Source organism: Argiope bruennichi, chromosome 4 (genome assembly GCF_947563725.1).
Source record: "Argiope bruennichi chromosome 4, qqArgBrue1.1, whole genome shotgun sequence".
NCBI lineage: Eukaryota > Metazoa > Arthropoda > Arachnida > Araneae > Araneidae > Argiope > Argiope bruennichi.
In genome coordinates this window covers 111,478,111-111,494,843 of record NC_079154.1, presented here as the reverse complement: position 1 = coordinate 111,494,843, position 16,733 = coordinate 111,478,111, and the positions used below count along the sequence as shown (strand labels likewise).

Below are 16,733 nucleotides of genomic sequence, written 5' to 3'. Positions count from 1 at the left end.
AATTGTGCCCAGAATTGCAATTGCAGTCACAAAATTCACATACCGAATTTCATATACAGTTGACAAAATGTTTATTTATACACTTCGATTTTGGAATTTTATAGCAAAATAAAATAAGGTAATTAAGTTAAAATTGCAGAAATATATTCTAGTGAGGTAGAATAAGAATAAAATATCAACAAAAAAACAATCACATAAACTTTAATTGATTAATGAATAAAACTTTATAAAAACTATACAAAAAGAGTATTTGTACACTTACTTAGTGACAAATATTAAACATAATTCTAATTATTTTATAGAAATTTAATACTTTGTATGCATTCCATTGGATTTTACAGTTGCTTCAAGACGTCTTGGCATTGATTCTATTAACTTTTTGGTGGTTTCTTGATCTATTTCTTCCCAAGCTTCCATGAGTGCTTCTTTCAAACTATTTTTACTTGTAATATTTTTTTTTTCGAACTTGAGCATCCAATAGCATCCACAAATTTTCAATTGGATTGATATCCGGGGATTGTGGTGGAGTTTCAAGGCGTCTTGGCGCATTATAAAGCAACCATGTTTTAGTAACTATCGCAATGTGTTTTGGATCGTTATCTTGTTGGAATAAGAAAGTGTCACCGATACCCAATTTTCTAGCACTGTCTAATAAGTTATGCCGCAACACACCAGTGTAACATAAAGCTGTCATTTTTGTGTCAATAAATTGTAATTTTCCAACATCGCCATGAGCTACACAGCCCCAAACCATCACATTTCCACCACCATGTTTCAGGGTCTGAAGTACATATTTACTATCAAGGGCTGTTTTATTTTTTCGCCAGATTTTTCGAATACTAGGGGGTGAAAAAATTTCAAACTTACTCTCATTTGAAAAAATAACCTTTTTCCAGAAGTCCATCAGTTTGTCTTTGTATTTCATAACAAATTCTAGACGCTTCTTTCTATTTACTTCAGATATCATTGGTTTTTTTCTTGGAGTTCTGCCTTTTAAACCAGCACTATGTAACGCATTTCTTATTGTTTGAGCGGTTACTGTAATGTTAGAAGATGCGAGAAGGTCATCTGCAATTTTCTGAACAGAAATTGGTGGTTTTCTAATAGCTGATTTAACAATACTTCTTTTATTACTTGAAGTTAATTTACTCGGCCCGCCTGGCCTGCGTTCATTTTCAACGCGTCCAGTATTTTTATATTTTCTTACGATGTAACCAATAGTTGTAAAGAGTGACTTAATCATCTTTTGAATTTCGAGATAAGATTTTCCACTTTTATTAAGGTTAACAATATAAGTTCTCATGTCTAAAGAGACTTCTTTTGATTTCGTGGCCATTTCTCAACTTTTCTCTGCGAGTGACCTTCACTGTTAAAAAAGATAACCTTCAATGTTTAAAAAATACAAACTATCCAAAAAATTAACTATAAAGTGAAAAATTACATGAAAGGATAGCAATACTTACCGGAGATATAGGTGTACAAATATACTTTTTGCAAGAAATTTTCCAAGTTTGTAAGATTTAGATTTTATTTTCAATTATTTCAAAATATTTCTTTCGTTTACTTAGAAATAAACAACAAACTCACGCTCACACGTCGCAATGAATAAAATAGCTGCTTATATGTTTCTAAAACTTAAAAAAAAAGTGGTGTACAAATAATCATTTTGCCTACTGTATTTAAGTTATTGCGTTTTGGAAATGCAGTATTTACTTGCTTGTGAAAATGCAGACAGAGAGACGGTGAAATTCTCGATGGAATGGGTCCTAAACTTGATGGTATCTACAATTTGGATACTAAATCTATGCACTTAATTTTATCTAAGTAGCTCTCTTCATTTTGTAATTATCATTTAACTCATATTTGAACAGTCGGACAAACTTTCCTCTAAATAAATTTCAGTCAAAATTGGAAAATAATCTAAAAATTGATATTGAGTCCGTAAGCCAATTTTCATTTATTTAGTTAAACGTTTTTGAATTATTGTGTTAACCCTTTAAAGGGCCATTTTTTTCTAGTCATATTATGTTAAAATATTTTATATTAGAATAAAAAAAGGGATTCATTTAGCTTATTAGATAAATTAATTTGGTTAATTAATAATTAAGTGACAAACCAAGACACATCATTTTGTGTGAGATAAAGAACTGAAGCATCTAAATTTCTGTCTTTCTAAAAAAAATTGTCAGAACTTATGCCAACCTACATAAATTCATACAAAGATTGATAAATTTGGTGGGAAGCATACTTCCCACGGCCTTAGAAAGGGTTAAAAGATTGACATAATTCCGAAAATGAGTTTTTCGAATGCATGGAAATCTGAAACGAGTTGATTCGTCAAATCTCAAATTTGAAATTTTTGACGATGACTCTTTCACTATGTGTACTTACTATTCCAGAAAGTAAAAAAACTTCCCATTATATGTTTCATTCATTTATTATTTTTCTTAACCAAACATTCATAAGAATTTGATTAATTTTTATGAAAATTAATTAAATGATTGATTAGTTAACAGCGAATCTAACAGTGAGCATGTAATGTGCGTTCCACTATTTTGATACTTATTCCCTTATTCAAATTATTGTTTCAGTTGGAGATTTGTAAGAAATCTTTGATTTATTTTATCAAAGTGAAATTGTCCAATGGATACACATTTTTTTTTCTTTACTGTCAATGAAATTTATTGGAGAAAGAAAAATTTAATATCCACTATGTTATTTAAATGAAAAAGTGGAAAGATGGAAAGATTCTTGATTATGAAAATGGATAAATGATACTTTACGGATTGTTTTTGTAAATTTTCTGTATTTTTGTAAGGTTTTTGTCTGCAATAATAACCAATTAAGTGGACGGCGTCCTGGCCTAGGGGTAGTGCGTCTTCCCCGTGATCTAGGCGTTTCGTGTTCCAGTCCCGGTTCGGGCATGGTTGTTCCCTTCCTTGTGTTCTCTCTGTGAGGTGCGTGAATGAGCCCCCCTGTAAAAAAGGGTTGTGCAAGCGAGTGTGTGTGTGCTACCTTCATTTGAGCTAGAAGTCAGACTTCTGCCCTCGGGTGCTCAGGGGTCTCTACCCTCAGAAGCTACTGCGCAGAAATTTGGTTTAAAATAGTTACACGACATAAAAAAAATTAAGTGCTATCTGCTAATTTGTAAGAAAAATGCCCGAAAAGTAAATTATTTATAAATTCTTATAAGAGTCTCATCCTTATTTGTCTGATTGTTTCATCTCTATCTATCAGATGGTTTAATGATTTCTTTAGGCTTACGACTATTATATTTTATAGACTATTATCTATAAGACTACTATTCTTGCTTACCCTCAATAAGGGGAAATCAAATAATCTTATATAGGAATGAAAAAAAAACAAGTTAAATTGTTTCCCCGAGATGATTTCAGATCTTAAAACTTAGTTATTATTAAGAATTATGAGAGCCACTTTTTCCGTTTTTCTTTTTCGAGTGTCAGTGGATCAAGATCAAGAAAAAAGACAAGAACCAAGAAGAAAATAAATTCCTTAAAAAAGGTACATACAATCATGGTTGCTTTACGGCCTACTTACCATGAAAACTCAAGCATTTGTCATATCAGTGCACCGAGTTAACAACTCCTTTCCAAAAAACTTTGTTGCCAGTAATATGAGATGGGCCTTAATATTCCATTAAATGTTTCATTATTCTAGAAGTTTTGGCTTCCAAACCGTTCTTCAATTCAAGGAAGAGAGGAATTCCTTCGTCTCTAAGCCACGTTCTCAATTAAAGGGAAAGAATCGTAGAAGAACTCACTCAAGGAATTGATCACACGGTTCTAAAGAAATAGAGAATTACTAAAAACCTAAACAATGAGTTGGCTGAGGAGCATGCCAATACAGCGACTTTAGAGTGTGGATGTTTAGACATTATATTTTTTTCTTAAAAAAAAGAACTCAAAGGACATCCATATCAAAGAAGAGGTTCAAAGGAGAGTTAATGCTAATCTCACATCACTGTTAGTAACGTTATTCAAATAGCAGATAGAAAACCTGATCCAACTATATGACGAATGCCTGAATTTTCGAGATGATTATGTAGACTTTTTTTATGGTCCATCGATGCTCGAAAAATGGCCCTCGTATATTTTTAATAGCTTATTTCCTCTTTCGCATGAACGGCGAGTAGAATCGGGAGGAAAGTAGCGAGGGAAATGTAGAAATGGTTCACTAATCATAAACTTAGTCCATCGCTTTGCTCGGAACCGATTCCTTGAAGATTCAATGGTCTGTTGCGGTGATTTACAATGTGAAACCAAGCGCAAAATTGTAAACGAGCTTTGTCACGTTTTCTATTCAAGTTGTGTATGCGGCGTCGAAGGCAAGAAAATACTCGGTTATGATTGCGTAAGAACGTGAGAATTTCGCCCTGTGGCGAGCGCGAATGGGAAAATGACTGTTTTTAGCAGTTTAGTAGTTATTTTTAATAAATCGAACTGACTTTGAAAAATAATTCTTTGTCGAGAAACCGAAATCTGAAAATAAATAATTTTTATCCGGAAATATAAGGAAAAAAAAGTTCTTTCTGCCACTTTCTCCTGCAGTTTTATATGAGCTGGAGATATATAGATAAAAAAATGTCGACAGAGAATTCTATTTATTAGGACTTTTCCACAAAGTGTCATTGACTGGTACTCAATTGGCACCTTCAATCAGAATCTTTTTTTTCTTTTTCCTTTTTTTTGAGAAAAGGGCAACCAACCATCTGTTCCAAAAGTCTTGGTCATATTTTGATTGATTGTCCATTCGTTAACTTCTAACAATGAATTTCTTAACTCTTTCTCCTAATAAATGATAGGAAATAAAAAAGTTTCCACTTAAATGTCTTTTTTTAAGAGCAATAAGTTTTATTAAAAAAAATTCGAATGCATCCGTTTTATTTTTTCGGATGAAATAAAATTTACTTCTGCCTTAAGGTATCCGAACACGTTCGGAGCACTTTTTTAGAAAAACATGGTGTTGACATGCTTTAACTTATTTCTGAGTTTAAGACTATTCAAAATTAGTAATAGGATGTCAATATTTCAAATAAACATTAAAACTTTTGGGAAATTGGCATTTTATAGCATAAATTTAAGCAACTTCTTTAAAAACTTCAAATTGGCTACACCAAAAACTATTGCTCTCGTCCGAACAAAACTTAAACCAAAATAAACTACATAGCTTTCTCTAGGGAATGAACTACAATCGTATGGTTATAATAATAAATAAAAATTTTACAACCAGTCGAAGATTTATCATGAAATCCTTAGTAAATTTATGACGTTATTATTCAAACAATAAGCTGTAACTCTACAACGTTATTGTTCAAACAGTAGGCTGTGACTCTACAGTGTTATTATTCAAACAATAAGCTGTAACTCTACAACGTTATTATTCAAACAATAGGTTGTGACTCTACAATGTTATTATCCAAACAATAAGCTGTAACTCTACAACGTTATTATTCAAACAATAGGCTGTGACTCTACAATGTTATTATTCAAACAATAGGATGTGATATTCACTCTATCTAAATTCTTTTAGTTCATTCTCTTAGAAAATAGACTAAAGACAAAGTTCACCAAATTTCATAATAATATGATAATTATATTTTGAGTTTTTTGATTTAAAGTGAGCAAAAAATAAGAAAAAAATCAATTTTGAGAAAAATGTATTTAAAGTATACACTAACATGTTTTAATAATAAATTATGTGTGTACATACTTAAAATTCGCCACATTTATAGGTTATACCTCAGCATTTAATAATTTCCATTTTTTAATCATTTTTTTCTAGCAATTTTGTGTTTGGCAGTGAATGCCGCCTAGATTCGTTATGTTCTGTTTTTGTCGAGCTCAGCAAATGTTCTAACTGCATTTGCACCATTATAGACTTCAATAACCTTAAGAACATTCAGTAATCCTATAAAACCTTCAGTAAAATGTATTACAGACATAAATGCCCCTTATCTGTGGGTTCGGAGCTCAATAAAGGCATCTTTAGGTACAAATTTCCACAAAACGATATTAAAATTCTCATTGGTATTTTTCATTTTGCAGTGCAAAAAATGTTCCGTATTTAAAACTAAATTGATGTTTATACGAATTTTTAACATGTTTTTGGCCCATTAAACCGGTAATTCCGGTTATTTAAATGTCAACTTCCGGTTTACCGATTATTACGGAAATATTAATATTTTGACTTCTAATTAACGTAGTAAACCTGTTTTGGATAGCTCAAAGAGTGGTCTATCCAATAAAAGAATTTTCTTAAAATGTCATTTTAAGAAAATGACATTCGTGAAAATCGATCTTTTCAACGTGTTCGGATACCTTAATCATTACTTCTTTTCAGACTTGAGACTTTATTCGACTCAATTTTCTCAACTTCAACTTCCTCAATTCTATGCAAAAACTGACTGGACAGTTTTACAGATTTTCCTGTCATTTTTTGAACCGTTTGAAAAATATCATGACTAAATATGGTTGCTACTCGACAAAATTGAACCAATTGACAAAGGGTCACAAACCTTTAAAAGCAGTTACAATATGCAACATATTTATTTGAAAAAAAGATTTACCACAGTATTTTTATCTTTCGAAGGAGAAGACTATAGTTAGACTAAGATTATAGACTAAGTTTTCAGAGAAGGTGGTTATGCTAAGAGAACTAATCCTAAATGCACGTTTTGAGAAATGACTGCTTTTCTAAGCTTAATAGAAAATATTTTTTCAGGATATGCTGTGATGATTTATGAAATAATTTAATTTCATTATATAACTTCAAACTTCGTGGATTTTCATACTTGCTATAAATTTCAAAGTACACTTTCTTCTCGTGTATAAATATAAATAAATTGTTTTCATTTCTGTGTATTGCATCTCTATTGTTACGAAATTTTCCGGGGTTCGTTTGGATAGTGGGGGTTATATGGTGTGAAGAACGCTCAATCACCAGGCGGCAGTAGAAAATAAAACAACGACGTTTATTTACACGAAGACACACAGGACAGCACAAAGACAACAACTATATACAGCACAGAAGACGATTATCTTCAGCCGAGACGTGCAGCATACAACAGACTCTACTACAGACAGTAGCACACAGCTTAGTTCAGCACTAGCTTCACTCCGTCACTGCTCCGCTTATCTCTGGAAAGCCAGTTCTTTATCGTCGGTTCCAACTACTCTTCGACTCCAATGGTCCACGACTCAATTCACCGTTGACTCCCCTGCAGCTGCAGCTCCTTTTATAGGTCTCGGGAGGCGGGGCTAGAAGCCTCTCAACCAATCAGGAACGTTCGAGGCGTAACTCGGTTCTTACTGGACGGATCGGGAAAATTCTCGATGTTTCGGGTATAATCTATTTTGGCCCCAAAGTCGCCAAGTCGCCAAATGGTCGCCAAGCTCCAGGACCTCCTATGGAACCAACTATGCTGTTAAGCAGCATCGCAGGTTCGTAACACTATTTTTAAAATAATCACTACACTTTGCAAATAAATTTCCTGCTAGTGATTCGGAATCGTATATGATACTGTCTGGCTTTAACCGTCGCTGCTGTGTAAGTGCATCAATTTGTAATAGTACTTGCTGTATCTAAATCAGATTTTATCTTATTCCATCAAAAATCGCTGAGTTTATACCTGAAATAGAAATGGACAACTCTTCTCAAATCAACCCTTTTTCTTCCAATTGAATAAAGTTGCCGAATCGAAATCATCTGAAAATTTCTGCTTTCTTGCATACAAAATATATGGAAAAGTACTGCAATAAAAAAAAAATCCAACTCTAGATTTGAACGAATTTCTACATTTTATACTTCCTTGAGTCCAGAAAAAAAATCATTTTTGGAATTATGTCTATCTGTTTCGAATTCTGTTATTCTGTCTGTAAACACGATAAAAAATGCGCTTCGAGCTGAATGGATAAATATTGTATAAGGTTTTTACACCATATTTATTCTGATTCTGCAACAATTTCTCAATGAAAATTGAGTAATTTTTGCAGAAACTTCAATTCAAGCGGGGATAAACGAAATTCGAATAAATCTTGATAGAAATAAAAAGAACTCTGAAAAATGGTTGTCAAATCAAAAGGAACAAGATCGTTTTCTATTTATACTCGAATAGAAAAAAATTCATTTCCATAGATGCAGAAGAGAAAGTAAGAGTTTCAAACTTTCATACAATTACAAAAATTCATCTAATGGGTGTACAGTGAATACACAAAGAAAGCACCTGCAGAAATCAGCAACACACACGCATACTGTAAAATTATTAAATAAATAACAGCAACAGTACGATAGCGTTCGTCGCTCCCGCTCGCAAAGCAATAACATTCTGATGGGAGAATTCCCTTGACTTACTAGCTTTAATCTCGAACGTTTATATAGATTTTCCAAGACTGCAATGAATTTTCTTGAAGAATTTTTTGATCGTGACTATCAACGAAGATAGGGCCAAAATTCTTGTATTTTCCAAAACCTTTTGTAGACAAATCTGTTGCCAATGATAGGAATCATTGCCCTGATACCCATTAAGTATATCGATGAATCTTGCTTCTCAGCGATGATGCTATGTTTGCCGGAAAGCAATACTACAAATTCGTAACACTATCGCCATATATCCACAGTGAGTTCTACACAAATGCTTGCACGTTTTATCACAGCTATACTATCACTTTGAAAAACATTTGTCTATATTGAACAGATCATTATGTTAAAAAGTCTCTAGAGGTAGGTGCATATAACAAAACAAAGTTTCACATACTTACGAGTTTACATAAAGTTTCTTTTTTTTTTTTCACATTTGTGAATGAACTGTATTATAGCAAAGTTACGGAAAATTTTCATTAGCATACTTATGAAAGACGCTATTTAGTGTAACCTTTAATCCGTACTGAATAGGGGAATTTTAATTCTAAACACCATGCACAACTGGAAATTTTTAAAAAAAATATTTTTATCCTAATCATTGCATTTAATAAATGTATTCATTGTCTTTTCCTTGTTCGCGCGTTAATTATTATGGTTAGAAAAAATCTACACATCTGAAATGTAGATTTACCATTTATTTAATCCCTCCGGGGCGGCACCTCGAAATGAGGATGAGATACTTCCGGTACACAAATAGGTGGGGGATATGACTCCTCCCATCCATGACGGAACGTACTTCCTTCGGGGAGAGTTGTACAGTGGCCGGTGATGGCCCTTTGGACTCGAACACAATTCCCACCAGTTTTGCTGCTGCGGCCGTCCGGTCATTCAGCCATATGGTTTAAATCCGTGTGCCTTTGTGTGGGTCGAAGAATCAGTTGGTTGATTTACCATTTATTTATATTTAACTAATCACCCTCCCCTAAATGGTAACTATATTTTTATGTCAGATGTATTTTATTAGAGGAATAAATTATTGTATGAAAACTAAAACCTTCTTTTATGTGCTACTAACTTTATTCAACGTAACTTTTTTATTTATCTTGGATACATTCTATCCGAACCCTTTTTATTTAAATTTTGGATAGGAAGAGACCATTAAAAAGTATACAATTAATAATGACCCTTTTGAAACCTTTGTTTCTGCTTGAGAAATGACCACGCCGATTTGATAAAGATCTGCTTCGAAGAAAGAAATTTGTCAGTGGAAAAAAAGTAGACAAAAGAAGGATAAAAAGTAGATAATCTGAGCCAAAATCTTCCTTCTTAGTAACAAGTATCATTGGTTACAAGATATCGATTGAGTCCCACTCTAATCGCTTTCTGATTTCCACTTTAATACCGGTGGCAAGCTTCTCATTCACTCCAACATTCCTTTCTCCAGCAATTACTCTACTTTTTCTCCTTGTATCTGGTTTCGTTTCTTCTTATCTTTCATTGGTATTGGTCAGAGATTTCCACCCCTCAAGACGGCTGTGTGTTGAAAATAAAGAATTCCACCATAAACTTATATACAGGGTGTTTGTTTTTTTTAACTGACCGTACTTAGAGACCTCTGTAGATCAAACTATCAGCCGCAAAGCCACCAAATTTTGTAAGGGGATTATTGATAACATGGGGAAAAAAATCCGCAAAAAAAAAAAAAAAAAAAAAAAAAAAAATGATAGTTCGAAAAGTTGCCTATATGGCGAATGTGGCGCTTTTGATCTAAATTTTAAGTTTAACTGCACGATAAAATTTTTAAAAGCTACAGTAAACAGATAAATGAATAACAAAGAATTAAATTTTCCAAAAATGTGCTTTATTCGAAAAAAATAACTTCTGTAAATGGTTACGAATTAAAAAAAAAAGAGGAAATTCTATTCGACTTCCTTTTTATTCTTTGTTCGTTTGTTTTATTCAGTAGAATCGCTTTCCCGGTGAAGACATCGGCTATTTTCAATATGACCTCCATTTTCTTGAACTAAGCATTGCATTCTGTACACCGTACTCTCTGCAGTTGAATCCAACATTTCAGGAGGCATGTTCATAACAGTCCGTGTTACGCTTTCCTTTAAACTGATAAGTTCGGGACTCCACCAAAAAAACCTTCTGTTTTAAATAACCCCACAGAAAAAAAGTCAAATGGTGTTAGATCCGGGGAGCGCGGTGGCCATGTAACACGGAAACCGCGATTAATGACTTTTTATTCTGTAAAGTGATAACACAGCAGTTGCTCAACGGATGTACTAATATGTGGTAGTGCTCCATCCTGCATAAAGGCAATTTTATCTAAGCATTGTTTGCTGAAACTACTCATTATATCATGATATTTTTGGGCGTTTACAGAACATGTCTGCGGTTCTGCTTGGGTAATAGTCTCAAAAAAGTATGATACGATGATAAACTCTGCTGTAAAACCACACCAAACAGTTAATTTTTGAGAATGGAGTGAAATTTCTTGAAATGCATGGGGTTGTTCAGATGCGCACATTCTAGAATTTTGAGTATTAATAGTCCCATTCAAATAAAAATGGGCCTCATCACTCCAGAGAATTGTCCAAGGCCAAGCCTCGTCGACCTCCATCCTGACAAGAAATGTCAAAGCAAAGGTTAATCGAAGATCCTAATCTGTAGGTTTTAATGCATGCAAAAGGCTAATTTTATATGGATAAAATTGAAGAATTTTTCTTAAAACTTTCCATATTGTTGAAGCACTAACATCCATTTCTTGGGCAACTCCACGTGTGCTGCTATTACCAGCAGAGTTTGTCTGATTTTTTTCAAAGATTGCAGTCTCAACATCTATGATCATATCCTCCGATACCGGTTTCCGTCCTTTACCAGACTAAGTTGCGAAATAACCTGTTTTCTCAAATTTTTTAATCATTGCTTTCACTGCATTAATTGATACAGGTCCTTTACGTAAATTGTTTGGACTTCTAAATTCGCGAAGAGCGGCCGTTGCATTGGATTGATTAAAATAAAAGGGCTTCACAAGTAATGCACGCTGAGCTACAGTGAGTTGCATTTTACAAATCAACTGATACTTGAAATGAATTTCAATGTCTCGCTTCTTTTTTATAACTCAAAATACTGGCGCTGGTGTCGACTATGCAATCGGGATTTTGCAATTTTCCCCCGAGTTTTATGCAAAATTTTAGCTGTCTTAAAGTGTAAAGTGCTATATTTTCCTCTATCGGCAAGTTTTAAAACTTTTTTCACGGATTCCTTTATCCCATGTCGTCAATAGTCCCCGTACGCAATTAGTTGGTTTTTCGGCTGATAGTTCAAGTTACAGAGCTCTCTGAGTACCGTCAGTTTAAAAAAAAAACACCCTGTAGATTATGACCACGATCTCATTTTTGGAGTTTTCATTATTTTTAATGGAATGAAATGTTTGCTGAAAATAAACACCTGCACCATAAAATCTTTACAATTCTATGTTCAATGTTCTTTTTTCTTTTAAAAGAAACGAATCATTTGTTGAAAATAAACAACAGCTCCATAAAGCTTGTATAATTTACTAGTTCAATCTAGCGTTCGGAATTTCTTATTTCCGCTATTTTCAAAGCCTAGAAAAAATTGTACCATAAAAACTGTTATAAATTACAAGCTGAACATGTTCTGCGTTATTTTTTCTTTTTACGAAAAACTCAAACGATCCATTTGTTAAAAAAAATATAACTGTTGTGAAAAAACGCCATTTTTCATTTTTCCACTCTTTTTTTTTTTTTTTAACACATTTCCAACGATTTTCGTTTTCTCGTTTCCTAAAAACTTTTTTTTTTCTCATCCGTTGCCAGGAGCATAAATAAACGAAAAACATTATTCGGCCTTTTTCAGATTTTTAGAAATGTTTTTCTGCACGCCATTTCATTGAGCATTATATGTTATCTTACTGAAGCTTTGGAAGATTCCAAATTATTAGATAATTCATGCGTGCAAAAAATAAGTAAATAAAAATAAAAAAAAATAAAAAAAATAATAAATTATGATGGTTTTGAAGCACTTAAATTAGAAAGTATTTTAAACTTTATGACTAATTAAATCTGAATTACAATGAATGTTTAAATAATCTTCTTGACTCTGAAATTTTTTAAAGATTTTTCGCTTTTGTTTGTTTGTTTGTTTTGCCCTGTTTTTCAAGGAAACATATATTTAACAATTATGCAACTGTTTAACTAACCACTACTATATGTTGGGGCATGCATATATATATATATGTGTGTGTGTGTGTGTAATGATATTTTAATTCTAATTTCAATTTAATTAATTTCCAAGATTTTATCTTAATTTAGCACATAGTAACTTCATTCTAAAAATATTCTCTTATTTCGTGATCCATTTCCACTTTCGGTTTAATTAATTCCTCTGTAAAACTAATGCGCCATCAGTACTATGTATTAAATGAAAGTAATACCTTTGGTGCCCTTGAAAAAGTGTCAAAGGTCACCACGTGTATTGAATTGACGCGTGGCCAGAAATCCCATGTTATTTAAGACTAGTGATCATTTGTTTCGGCCCTTCTTCAATTTTTTCTTACTTCTACTTTTGTGTCGCACTGCGCTTGCTTGTAAATAAATTGCCTTCCCGAGATGGATATTAAAGAGAGAATAAAACGAAATTAAAAATACAACGTTTCGTCTATGTCTTCAACCTGCATTCTGCGTCAACCAAAATAATGTTACATATTATTCAGTCGACAGGATTCGAAATCCATCACATTTGCTTTATTTAGCAAAAATTGCGTTAAAGTTTTTAATAGCGAAATTTTTCATGCACATTTTTCTAGCTTTGGTAGTTATTTGGGAATTAAAAAAAAATTGCAAGTCTTGAATAGCTGATTGGTCTTTTGTCGCGGGAAGGTTAGATTATTGTTCACGTGAAGGTTTGTCTGTGAACACGATAGACTCATGTTTCGAAACGAATGCAATAATTTACAATAAGTTAAAAGTAAAAATCAGTTTTTCATTAAACAAAATCTCAAAACTATTTTGCAATCAGAAATCTATTCAAAAACGAGTAACTGAGCAAGACAGTATACTCATATTTTAAATTCATTAAAGGAAATTTGGTTAATTCGAGCATTTTTAATTGAAAGTCGATTATAATTAGAATTTTTTTCACTGGCCCCTTGAATTTCATGTTACATGAAATAATGGATATAATTCGAATCTATTTTATTTAATTCGCAGATTTTAATAAAAACGGTAAAAAAGTTATTTATTTCGAACTATCATTATTAGTTAGTGTCGTTTGTTCGAATTAAAAATTAAAAATAAATCTTTTTTTGTTTTTCCAGTCTGAAAATGAATGTCTTCTCTTGCAATTCTCATTTCAGATCCAATTTTTTTGCACTTATCGAATACTTAATATTGTCCTATCGGTTCCGAATCAGCGACGTTCTAGCAAATGAATATTGTATTCTGTGATGTGTAAGTCACCATCGGCGTCAGATGCCACTAAATTCTCCTTTTCCTAACTAATGTTTCAAAAACTGTTTCAAGACAATGTACTTAAATTTAATTTTTTATTCCTTTGCATACTTTTTTTTAGAAAAAATGAAGAAGGAAAAAGGACGAATCAAAACCTTAGCCCAAGACTTTGTACCGTCAAAATGTTGATTGAATTATATTAAGAATTGATTTATATTTCTTCGTGTCATTTTTTAAAATTTTCACTCTTAATCATATAGCGTGACTTAAGAAATATATTTAATTTCATCGTAAATTAGGTGTTAATAAACTATCGAAAGACATTGCTTCATTTATAATATACTTATATATATATATATATATATATATATATATATATATATATTAAATGTATAATTCAAGAAACCGGTGGGAATATTCTTTTCAAAACTTTCTCTCTTATTCTCTAATTAAAGTGTTATCGTCTCCTTCTTGCTTTAAATTCTGGATTTCAGGCAAGACTGTGAGTAACATAAAGGCTCAGATTTTTATTACCATATATGAAAGTTGTGTGTTCCGGATGACAATGAAAAAAAAGATGTACTTGTATATAAATTGCATGGCATAACGAACAATAGTTTCGAAATAGCGATCTATGGAGTGAGTCTAGCGTGTTTTTACTGAATCGATCGTATGGTCTTTTGTGATTTTTTGGCGATTAATCGTAGATATGCGGTACACAAAGAACAGAAAATCGAATATGTTTTTCAGCGCTTTTTTCGCTGATTAAAACCAAAATCCAATTATGGTTCCAAATTTCATACATTTGCGTTTTTAAATTAATATATTTATATGCAAACGAAAGTCTACTCAGAAGGATGATTAATCACATGTCGAATATGGTTAAAAATTTTATATGTGTTAGAATTTTTTATACGAAATTTATATACCAAATTTCATCTATCTTGCTCTTTACAGTTTGTAGTTATAGTGTTCACTTATATTCGGACAGCCAGAGAGACATAACATAATGCCATCCTGTGACCCCGGTGCCTATAACACTAAGTTATCTAACCAGTTGGATTAAAGAGACGACAAACCATCCAGGGATCTCCTGAGAGAATCCCATCGGTGTCAAATCCTACACGACTGTGTTCAATTTTTGTTGAAGTAATGACTAAATGGAAGGGACAAAAATACTTAAACATGTGAAAACAGATTCCTCTAAATGGATTTCGTTCAAAATTTGATAGAAACCTTCTAATATTATGCCCAAATTTCATTCGTCTGTCTCAAGGCATTTTTGAATTATTGTATTCACAGACAGACATATTGACAGACATAATACCAAAAACGTATTTTTAAGGCTGAGATAGGCCTAAAACAGAGATATTCATAAAACACTAGAGCTCGATTTCTTTCAGATTACAATACATTTCTTTTGTATGCTTCATATATGACAAAACAAAAAGTAAAGAGATGCAGAAATTGGGTTTTGATTGAACGATTCGAGCCCCGAAGTAAATGAGGAAAGAATTTCATTATTCTTTAACATAAAACCTATAAAATTCAGATTTCTCTGTGAACTGCTGTAACTTAAGAAGTATCTACATGCCACAATTGTTAGCTGTAGCTCTAACGGTCTCAGAGCGATTACATTATTTTGATTATTTCTATATTATGCGCGCCACAATTTACAGAAAATATCTAGAGGTGGATCTCTCATTATGTTGACAGTAGCTGTCTAGAGTAGCTGGGTTAAATTGCCACATGCAAGGCGATTAAAAAGAATTATCAGTCTAAATCCTAGGTAAATAAATTTATTTAAAAAATGCAAATTCGTTGAATTATAAAATTTGAATTGTAATAATTTTTTGTTGAATAAAATTGGTCAAGTTTCTTGAAACTAACCTGAGATTTGAACAAAATTTATATCTGCATCCTCATGTTCACTTTGTTATTACTATATTTCTGAATACCGAGTGCCATCTTAACCCTAAAATGCATGACATTTTTTTTTTTTTTTTACTGAAAAAAGTATATAAATGTTTTGAATAGACTAATATAATTTCTGAAAATAATTTTTTTAAAGAATTTTAATTATATTTTTAGTGAAATTTAAAAAAAAAATTAAAATATGCCAAACGGTTACTTAATGAATTAAACAATACCTTAGTGACACAACTTATTATAACAATTCTACGATAAAAATAAAAGTCCCCTTTTACCAATACATTTTTTTTGACAATGCAAAACAAATTTGATAGTATAATGGTGGAACTGTTCATACAACGGCCATCTTGTTATTTTTTCAAGTACCAGCTTAAATCTAATTCTAGTGCTGATATTGACATATATCGATCTTTTCTACAAAACTTTATCAAGAATCATTTGAAAAAAGGATTTCCAAACATTCACTGCTACCCTTTGTAACAGTCAAGTGACGTTTGTAAATGGAATACAGTTTAGTTTAGTTATATTAACGTCCCGTTGTAAAGCAACACTAGGGCTATTTTGGGATGGACCTCGTAATTTTGAACAGCGGTCAGATGACGAGGACGACACCTGAGCTGGCACCCCCCTCTCCACACTACACCACGCCAGCGAAAGAACGTTTAGCATGACGGATTTAACGTGCAACAGACCCCCTTACACGACGATTCTTCGGTGGAATCGGTCTCGAACCTGAAACCTTACGGCTTAGAAGCCGAGACCTTACCACCAGGCCACTGCGGCCTGTTCATAAATGGAAATAAAACGTGTAGCCAAATGTCTGCACGATGCACTGTAGGGCTAAATAATATTTTCTGTAAGCCTAAAGGTGCACAAATACTAAAAAATAAATAAATAAATTACGTAAATGAAAGCAATATCATTTATAAAAAGATATTAAAACAA

The 16,733-nt window shown here is 32.5% G+C and overlaps 2 protein-coding genes across 2 annotated transcripts in view; one reads left to right on the top strand and one right to left on the bottom strand.

Annotated features, from left to right (window-relative positions):
- Window positions 1-16,733, top strand: part of LOC129967146 (uncharacterized) — a 93,780-nt gene that overhangs the window by 17,397 nt on the left and 59,650 nt on the right. The gene's annotated exons all lie outside the window — the stretch shown is intronic.
- Window positions 1-16,733, bottom strand: part of LOC129967145 (ras-like protein family member 10B) — a 41,456-nt gene that overhangs the window by 9,123 nt on the left and 15,600 nt on the right. The window lies entirely within an intron of this gene.